Below are 9,903 nucleotides of genomic sequence, written 5' to 3'. Positions count from 1 at the left end.
GATGACACAATCGATCATTGTGAACTCATAACGTAACACTGTGATGGCACAATTGAGCATTGAGAAGTCATATTATAAAATTGTGATGGCACATTTGAGCAATATAATGGCACATGTCGGATTAGTGCTGGCACATTGAAGCACTGTGATTTCAAATTGGAGCATTGTGATGTCACAATGGAGCATGGTGATGGCACATTGGAGCAATATATTGGCACATGGTGCGATAGTTTTGGCACATTGGAGCATTCTGATGTCATATTCAGGCACTGTTACATGACAAAGGGTTATTGTGAAGTCATACTGTAACATTGTGATGGCACATTGCAGCATTCTGATGTCAAATTGGCGCATTCAGAAGTCAAAATAAAATACTGTGAAGTCATATTGTTACATTTTGATGGCACATTGAAGCAATATAATGGTACATGGGGCGATAGTGTTGGCACATTGGAGCATTGTCATTTCACAGTGGAGCATAGTAATGACACAATCGAACATTGTGATATCAAATGTAACATTGTGATGGTACAATGGAGCATTGTGATGTCAAAATGTAACATTGTGAAGTTATATTGCAACATTGTGATGCCAAATTGGGGCAATAAAATGGCACGTGGGGCCATAGTGTTGGCATATTGGAGCACTGTGGTGTCACATTCGAGCATTGTGATATCACAAGGGAACATTCAGAAGTCATATTGTAATATTGTTGGCATATTGGAGCAATATACTACCACATGGACCTATGGTGTTGGCAGATTAAAGCATTGTCATGTCATATTGCAACATTGTGATGACAAAGTCTAGGAATATAATGCACGTGGGGTGATAGTGCTGGCCATTGGAGCATGTGACGTCACAATGGATTATTGTGACGTCACAATGGGACATTGAGAAGTCATATTTTAAGGTTGTGATGGGACATTGGAGCAATATAATGGGACATGAGATGACAGTGTTGGCACATTGGAGCACTGTGATGACATAACTGAGCATTGTAATTTCACAGTGAAAGATTGTGTATCATATTGTAACATAGTGGTGACACCCAGGAGCACAGTGATGTAACAGTGGAACATTGTGAAGTCATATTGTAACATTTTTATGGAACATTGGAGCAAAATAATGGCACATGGGGCTATAGTGTTGGCACATTGGAGCATTGTGATGTCATATTGGACCACTGTGATTTCACAATGGAACATTATGAAGTCATATTGTTACATTGTGATGGAACCATGGATAATTGTGAGGTCACATTGGGGAACTGTGAGGGGACATTGAGCACCATGTTTCCATACTGAGCATAATGACGACACAATGGATCATTGTAATGACACAAATGTGCGTAGTGATTGCACAATGAGCATTGTAATATCACAATGAAACATCGTGAATTCATATTGTAACATTGTGTTGGCAAATTGGAGAACTGTGTTGTCATATTGGATCACTGTGATGTCACAATGGAACATTTTGAAGTCATATTGTAACATTGTGATGGGACATTGGAGCAAAATACTGGCACATGTGTTGATAGTGTTGGCATTGGAGCATTGTGATATAAGATTGGAGCATTTTTATGTCAGAATGGAACATTTAGAAGTCATGTTGTAATATTTGATGGCTCATTGTAGCCATATAATATCACATGTGGCGATAGTGTTGGCACATTGGAGCATTGTGACGTCACATTGGAGCATAGTGACTTCACAATGGCGCATTGTGAAGTTATATTTTAACAGTGTGATGGCTCATTGGAGCAATAGAATGGCACATGGGGCAACAATGTTTGGATGTCACATTTTGAAGTCATATTGTTACATTATGATGGCACATTGGAGCAATAGAATGGCACATGGGGAGATAGTTTGGCACATTGGAGCATTGTGTTGTCACAATGGAACATTGTGAAGTCGTATTTTAATATTTTCATGCCACAATGGAGCAATATAATAACACATGGGACAATAGTTTTGAAATATTGGAGCACTGCGATGTCAAAATGTGTCATTGTGAAGATATATTGTAACATTGTGATGCCAAATTGGGGCAATTTAATGCCACGTGGATAAGTAGTGTTGGCATATTGGAGCATTGTGATGTCACAGTCAAGCATTGTGATGTCACAAGGGAACATTCAGAAGTCATATTGTAACATTGTTGGCATATTGGAGCAATATACCAGCACATGGTCCTATGGTGTTGGCAGATTAAAGCATTGTGATGTCACATTAGAGCACTGTAATTGCACATTGGTACATTTTTCAGTCATATTGTAACACAGTGATGGCACATTTGGGACGATAATGTTAGCACATTGGAGCATTGTGATGTCACACAGGAACACTGTGAATTCATATTGTAACATTTTGATGGCATATTGGAGCAATATATTGGCACATGGGCCATAGTATTGGCTCATTGGAGTATTGTGATGTCACAAAGAATACTGAGAAGTCATAGGTTAGCATTGTGATGGCACATTGAAACAAGAAAATGGCACATGGGGCAATAGTGTTACATTGGAGCATTGTGATGTCACACAGGAACACTGTGAATTCATATTCTAATATTTTGATGGCGCTATGGAGCAATATATATGCACATGGGGCAATAGTATTGGCATACTGTAGCATTGTTACATCAAAATGGAGCACTGTGAAAAGACAAAGGAACATTGTGAAGTCATCTTGTAGCATTTTGCTGGCCCTATGGACCAATATAATAACACACGGAGCAATAGTGTTGGAATATTGGAGCATTGTGATGTCACCTTGGAACATTAGAATTCCTACTGTGACATTATGATGGCTTATCGGAGCAATATAAGGGCACACAGGGAGATAGTTTTGGCACACTGGAGAATTAGGATGTCACATTGGAGCACTGTGATATCACAATGGAACCCTGTAAAGTCATATTTTAACATTGTGATGGCACCATAGAGCATTGAGATGGCACATGGGGCCATAGTGTTGGCATATTGGAGTACTGTGATGTCACACTTGAGCATTGTGAAGTCCTAATGTAACATTGTGATGTCACATTGGAGCAATATAATGGCATATGAGGTGATTGTGTTGGCACATTGCAGCATTGTGGCATCACATTAGAGCATTGTTACTTCACAATGGAGCATTGTGAAGTCATATTGTAACAGTGTGATTGTACCATGGAGTATTGTGATGTCACATTTAAGGATTGTGGTGTGACAAGGGAACATTTTGAAGGCATATTGTAACATTGTGATGACATATTGGAGAAATATAATGGCACTTGGGGAGTTACTGTTGGCACATTGGAGCACTGTGGTGTCATTTTAAAGCATTTTGCAGTCAAAATTGAACATTGTAAAGTCATAATGTAACACTCTGAATGACATTTTGGAATAATTTTGATGTCACATTGGTGCATTGTGATGTCACATTGGAGCATTGGGATGTCACAATGGAACATTGTGATAGCACATTGGAGCAGTATAATGGCACATGGGGCAATAGTGTTGGCACATTGGAGAATTGTCATGTCATATTCAAGCATTGTTACATCACAATGGATTATTTTGAAGTCATATTGTAACATTGTGATCGCACATTGGAGCATTCTGATATCAAATTGGAGCATTTTGAAGTCACAATGGAATATTGTGAGGTCACATTGTAACATCGTGATGGCATATTGGAGCAATATAATGTCACATGGGGCTATAGGGTTAGCACATTGGAGCATTATGATGTCACACTGGAGCATTGTGATGTCACATTGGAACACTGGGAAGTCAAATTGTAACAATGTCATGACACATTGGCGCAATATAATGTCATACATGGCGTTAGTGTTGGAACTTTGCAGCATTGTGATGGTACATTGGAGCATTGTGATTTCACATTGGAGCATTGTGATGACACCCTGGAACATTGTGATGATACAATCTAACATTGTGAAATCATCATGTAACATTGTAAAGCATTGTGATGACACAATGGAACATTATGAAGTCATATTGTAACATTGTCATGGAAAACAGAGCAATATAAAGGCACATGGGGAGATAGCATTGTTACTTTGGAGCATTGTGATGTCACATTGGAGTGTTAGAAATCCTATTGAAACATTGTGATGACATATAGAAGTAACATGGCGGCACACAGGGCGATAGTTTTGGCACATTGAGAATTGGGATGTCACATTGGAGCACTGTGATATCACAATGGAACACTGTAAAATCATATTTTAACACTGTGATGGCACCATAAAGCATTGTGGTGGCACATAGGGCCATAGTTTTGGCACATTGGAGCATTGTGATATCACATTGGAGCATTATGAATTCACGTTGTAACATTATAATGGCACACTGTACCAATATATTGGCACATGAGGCGATAGCGTTTTTCACATTGAAGCATTGTGATATCACAATGCAACAATGGGATGTCATATTATAACATTTTGAGGGCAACATGGAGCATTGTGATGTCACATTGAGATTGTGAGGGGACACTGAGCACGGTCTTTACTTCTTGAGCATGGTGATGACACAATGGATCGTGGTAATGACACAATTGCACATATTTGAGGGTACAATGAGCATTGTGATGTCACAAAACATTGTTATGTAACATGTAACAGTGTGATGGCACATTGGAGCACTGTGATGTCACCTTGGAGGTTTGTGATGTCACAATAGAACATTGTGAAGTCATATTGCAACATTGTGAAGGCACCAGGGAGCATTGCGATGTCACTATGGAACATTTTGAAGTCATATTCAAACATTGTGATGGCACATTGGAGCAATATAATGTCACATGGGGTGACAGTGTTGAAACATTGGATCACTGTGCTGTCACATCGGAGGATTGTTTTGTGACAATAGAACATTTTGAATTCATATTCTAACACTGTGATGTCACATTGGAGAAATATAAGGCCCATGCGGCGATATTGTTGGCATATTGGAGAATTGTGGTGTCACAATGGAACATTGTCATGTCATATTGTAACATTGTGATGACAAAGGGTAGCAATATAATGCACCTGGGGTTATAGTGCTGGACATTGGAGCATTGTGACGTCACAATGGAGTATTGTGATGTCACGATGGAACATTGAGAAGTCATATTGTAACATTGTGATGGGATATTGGAGCAATATAATGGGACATAAGATGACAGTGTTGCACAGTGGAGCACTGTGATGTCATATTGGAGCATTGTAATTTCACATTGGAAGATTGTGAAGTCATATTTTAACATAGTGCTGACACCAAGCATCATTGTGATGTAACAATGGAACATTGTGTAGTCATATTGTAACATTTTGCTGGAAAGTTGGAGGAAAATAATGGTTCATGGGGCCATAGTGTTGGCACATTGGAGCATTGTGATGTCACAACGAAACATTGTGAAGTCATATTGTAACATTGTGAGGGCTCATCGGAGCAATATAATAGCACATGGGTTGATAGTGTTGGCACATTGGAGCATTGTGATGTCACAACGAAACATTGTGAAGTCATATTGTAACATTGTGAGGGCTCATCGGAGCAATATAATAGCACATGGGTTGATAGTGTTGGCACATTGGAGCATTGTGATGTCACAACGAAACATTGTGAAGTCATATTGTAACATTGTGAGGGCTCATCGGAGCAATATAATAGCACATGGGTTGATAGTGTTGGCACATTGGAGCATTGTGATGTCACAACGAAACATTGTGAAGTCATATTGTAACATTGTGAGGGCTCATCGGAGCAATATAATAGCACATGGGTTGATAGTGTTGGCACATTGGAGCATTGTGATGTCACAACGAAACATTGTGAAGTCATATTGTAACATTGTGAGGGCTCATCGGAGCAATATAATAGCACATGGGTTGATAGTGTTGGCACATTGGAGCATTGTGATGTCACAACGAAACATTGTGAAGTCATATTGTAACATTGTGAGGGCTCATCGGAGCAATATAATAGCACATGGGTTGATAGTGTTGGCACATTGGAGCATTGTGATGTCACAACGAAACATTGTGAAGTCATATTGTAACATTGTGAGGGCTCATCGGAGCAATATAATAGCACATGGGTTGATAGTGTTGGCACATTGGAGCATTGTGATGTCACAACGAAACATTGTGAAGTCATATTGTAACATTGTGAGGGCTCATCGGAGCAATATAATAGCACATGGGTTGATAGTGTTGGCACATTGGAGCATTGTGATGTCACAACGAAACATTGTGAAGTCATATTGTAACATTGTGAGGGCTCATCGGAGCAATATAATAGCACATGGGTTGATAGTGTTGGCACATTGGAGCATTGTGATGTCACAACGAAACATTGTGAAGTCATATTGTAACATTGTGAGGGCTCATCGGAGCAATATAATAGCACATGGGTTGATAGTGTTGGCACATTGGAGCATTGTGATGTCACAACGAAACATTGTGAAGTCATATTGTAACATTGTGAGGGCTCATCGGAGCAATATAATAGCACATGGGTTGATAGTGTTGGCACATTGGAGCATTGTGATGTCACAATGAAACATTGTGAAGTCATATTGTAACATTGTGAGGGCTCATCGGAGCAATATAATAGCACATGGGTTGATAGTGTTGGCACATTGGAGCATTGTGATGTCACAATGAAACATTGTGAAGTCATATTGTAACATTGTGAGGGCTCATTGGAGCAATATAATAGCACATGGGTTGATAGTGTTGGCACATTGGAGCATTGCAATGTCAAATTGGAGCATTGAGATGACAGTGGAACATTGTGAAGTCATATTTAAAAATTGAGATGGCAACAGGGAGCATGGTGATGGCAAATGGGACGATAGTGTTGGCAAACTTGTGCATTGTGATATCACTTTGGAACATTCCAAAGTCATATTGTAACATTGCGATGGCAAAATGGAGTTAAATAATGGCACATGGGGCGATAGTGTTTGCACATTAGAGCATTGTGATATCACATTGGAGAATTGTGATGTCACAATGGAACATTGTGAAGTCATATTGTAACATTATGAGGGCTCATTGGAGCAATAAAATGGCACATGGGTCGATATTGTTGGCACATTGGAGTATTGCAATGTCAAATTGGAGCATTGAGATGACAGTGGAACATTGTGAAGTCATATTTTAAAATTGAGATGGCAACATGGAGCATGATGATGGCAAATAGGACGACAGTGTTGGCAAACTGATGCATTGTGATATCACTTTGTGAAGTCATATTGTAACATTGTGATGGCAAATGGAGCTAAATAATGGCACATGGAGCGATAGTGTTGGCACATTAGAGCTTTGTGATATCACATTGGAGAATTGTGAAGTCATATTGTAACATTGTGATAGCTCCATGGATCATTGTGATGTCACATTGTGCGATTATGAGGAGACATTGAGCACTGTGTTTGCCCTGGAGCATTGTGATGCCAAAATCGAACATTGTGAACTCATAATGTAACACTGTGATGCCACAGTGGAGCATGGAGAAGTCATATTATAAGATAGTAATGGCACATTTTAGCAATATAATGGCACATGTCGGGTTAGTGTTGGCACATTGGAGCCCTGTGTTGGCAAATTGGAGCATTGTGATGTCACAATGGAGCATTGTGATGTCACATATTAATTTGTGAATTAAATTAATTAAATTAATTTGTGCATTGTAACATTGTGATGGCACATTGGAGAAATATAGTGACATGTGGGGTGAAAGCATTGGCACATTGGAGCATTGTGATGTCATATTGGAGCACAATGAAGTCACAATGGAACACTGTGAAGTCATATTGTAATATTGCGATGGCACAATGGATCATTGTGATGTCACAATGGAACATTGTTAAGTCATATTGCAACATTTTGACGGCACATTTGATCAATATAATGACACATTGGGCAATTGTTTGGCACATTGGAGCATTGTGATGTCACAATGGAGCTTTGTGATGTCACATTCGAATTTGTGAAGTCATATTGTAACATTGTGATTTCACATTTCAGCAATATAATAACATGTGAGGTGAAAGTGTTGGCGCATTGGAGAATTGTGATGTCATATTGAAGCCCTGTGAATTCACAATAGAAGATTGTGAAGTCATATTGTAACATTGTGAAGGCACCATGGAGCATTATGATGTGATATTGGAGCACTGTGATGACACAATGGAACATTGTGAAGTCATATTGCAACATTTTGATGGACATTTGAGCAATATAATGGCCCATGGGGTGATAGTGATGGCACATTGGAGTATTATGATGTCACATTGGAGCACTGTGTAGTCATAAAGTAAGATTGTCATGGCGCACTGCAGCAATATTATCGCACATGTGGAGATAGTGTTGGCCCAGTGGAGATGTCACATGTCACATTGGAACAATGTGAAATCATATTGTAACATTGTGTTGGCACATTAGAGCAATATAATGTCACGTGGACCGATAGTGGATAGTGTTGGCACATTGGAGCATTGTGAAGTCAAATTTTAACATTGTGGTGGCACATTAGATTAATATAATGACATGTGAGTCGAAAGTGTTGGCACATTGGAGCAATGTAATTCCACATTTGAGCATTGTGAAGTCACAAAGGAACACTGTGAGATCATATTTTAACATTGTGATGGCACGTTGCATCAATATAATGGCACATAGGGCGATAGTGTTGGCACACATGAGCATTGTTGTTACATTGGAGCACTGTGATGCCACATTGGAGCATTGTGAAGTCATACAGAAAGAATGTGATGTCACATTGGAGCAATATAAAGGCATATGGGGCGACAGCATTGTCACATTGGAGCATTGTGTTGTCACACTGGAGCATTGTGAAGTGAAAATGGTACATTGTGATCTCATATTGTAACATTTTAATGACACATTTTAGTAATGGCACATTGGGCGATAGTGTTAGCACATTGGAGCACTGTGATATCACTTTGGAGCACTGTGATGTCACATTGGAACATTGTGAAGTCACATTGTAACATATTGATGGCACATATGAGCACTGTGATGCCCCTTTGGAGAATTGTGATGTCACACTGGAGCATTGTGATGTCACAATAGAACATTGTGAAGTCATATTTAACATTGGGATGGCACCATAGAGCATTGTGATGGCATATGAAGCGATAGTTTGGGCACACTAAAGGATTATGATGTCAAATTGGAGCATTGTGAAGTCATATTGGAGCATTGTGATGTCACAATGGAATATTTTGAAGTCATATTGTAACATTGTGATGGCACAATAGAGCATTGTGATATCACATGAGGAAGCTTCACTTGTTAGAGTTGAAGAATGTATTAGTATTCTCTCTACCCTCCATTCTGCTATGTTCCATGAGCCTTAGGTGTAGAGGTTCCACTGTAGATATGTCACTTAGGGATGATCATTCAGAAACTGGAATACATTGGTCCAGGCTCTTCTGAATTTCATAGTTTCCATTGAAAAGTCAGCTGTAATTCTGATGCATTTTCCTTTATACTTGGCTTCCTGCTCCCCTCTTGCAACTTTCAGTATTCCCTCTTTGTTCTGTACATTTAGTATTTTTACTGTGGTATGCCATGGGGATTTTCAGTTCTGGTCATATTTGGTGTGCTTCTTGTGTCTGTATGGGTACATCTTCCTTAATTTGGGGAATTTTTATTCTATAATTCTGTTGAAGATCTGGTCAATGCTATTGACATGGGATTCTTATCCTTTCTCTATGCCTATGATGTTTAATTTAGTCTTTTCATGGTTTCCAAAATTTCCTGAATATTTTATGTCGGGAGCCACGCTTGCCATAAGCATCGGAAATTTGGAGAGTGTCACTTTAAGAGCTTCTGAGCTCTCTGCTTCAGCAGTCAGAGCTGACAGGCTGT

Source organism: Nannospalax galili, unplaced genomic scaffold (genome assembly GCF_000622305.1).
Source record: "Nannospalax galili isolate Female #2095 unplaced genomic scaffold, S.galili_v1.0 scaffold466, whole genome shotgun sequence".
Lineage (NCBI taxonomy): Eukaryota > Metazoa > Chordata > Mammalia > Rodentia > Spalacidae > Nannospalax > Nannospalax galili.
Note: the sequence above shows the minus strand (reverse complement) of the source record.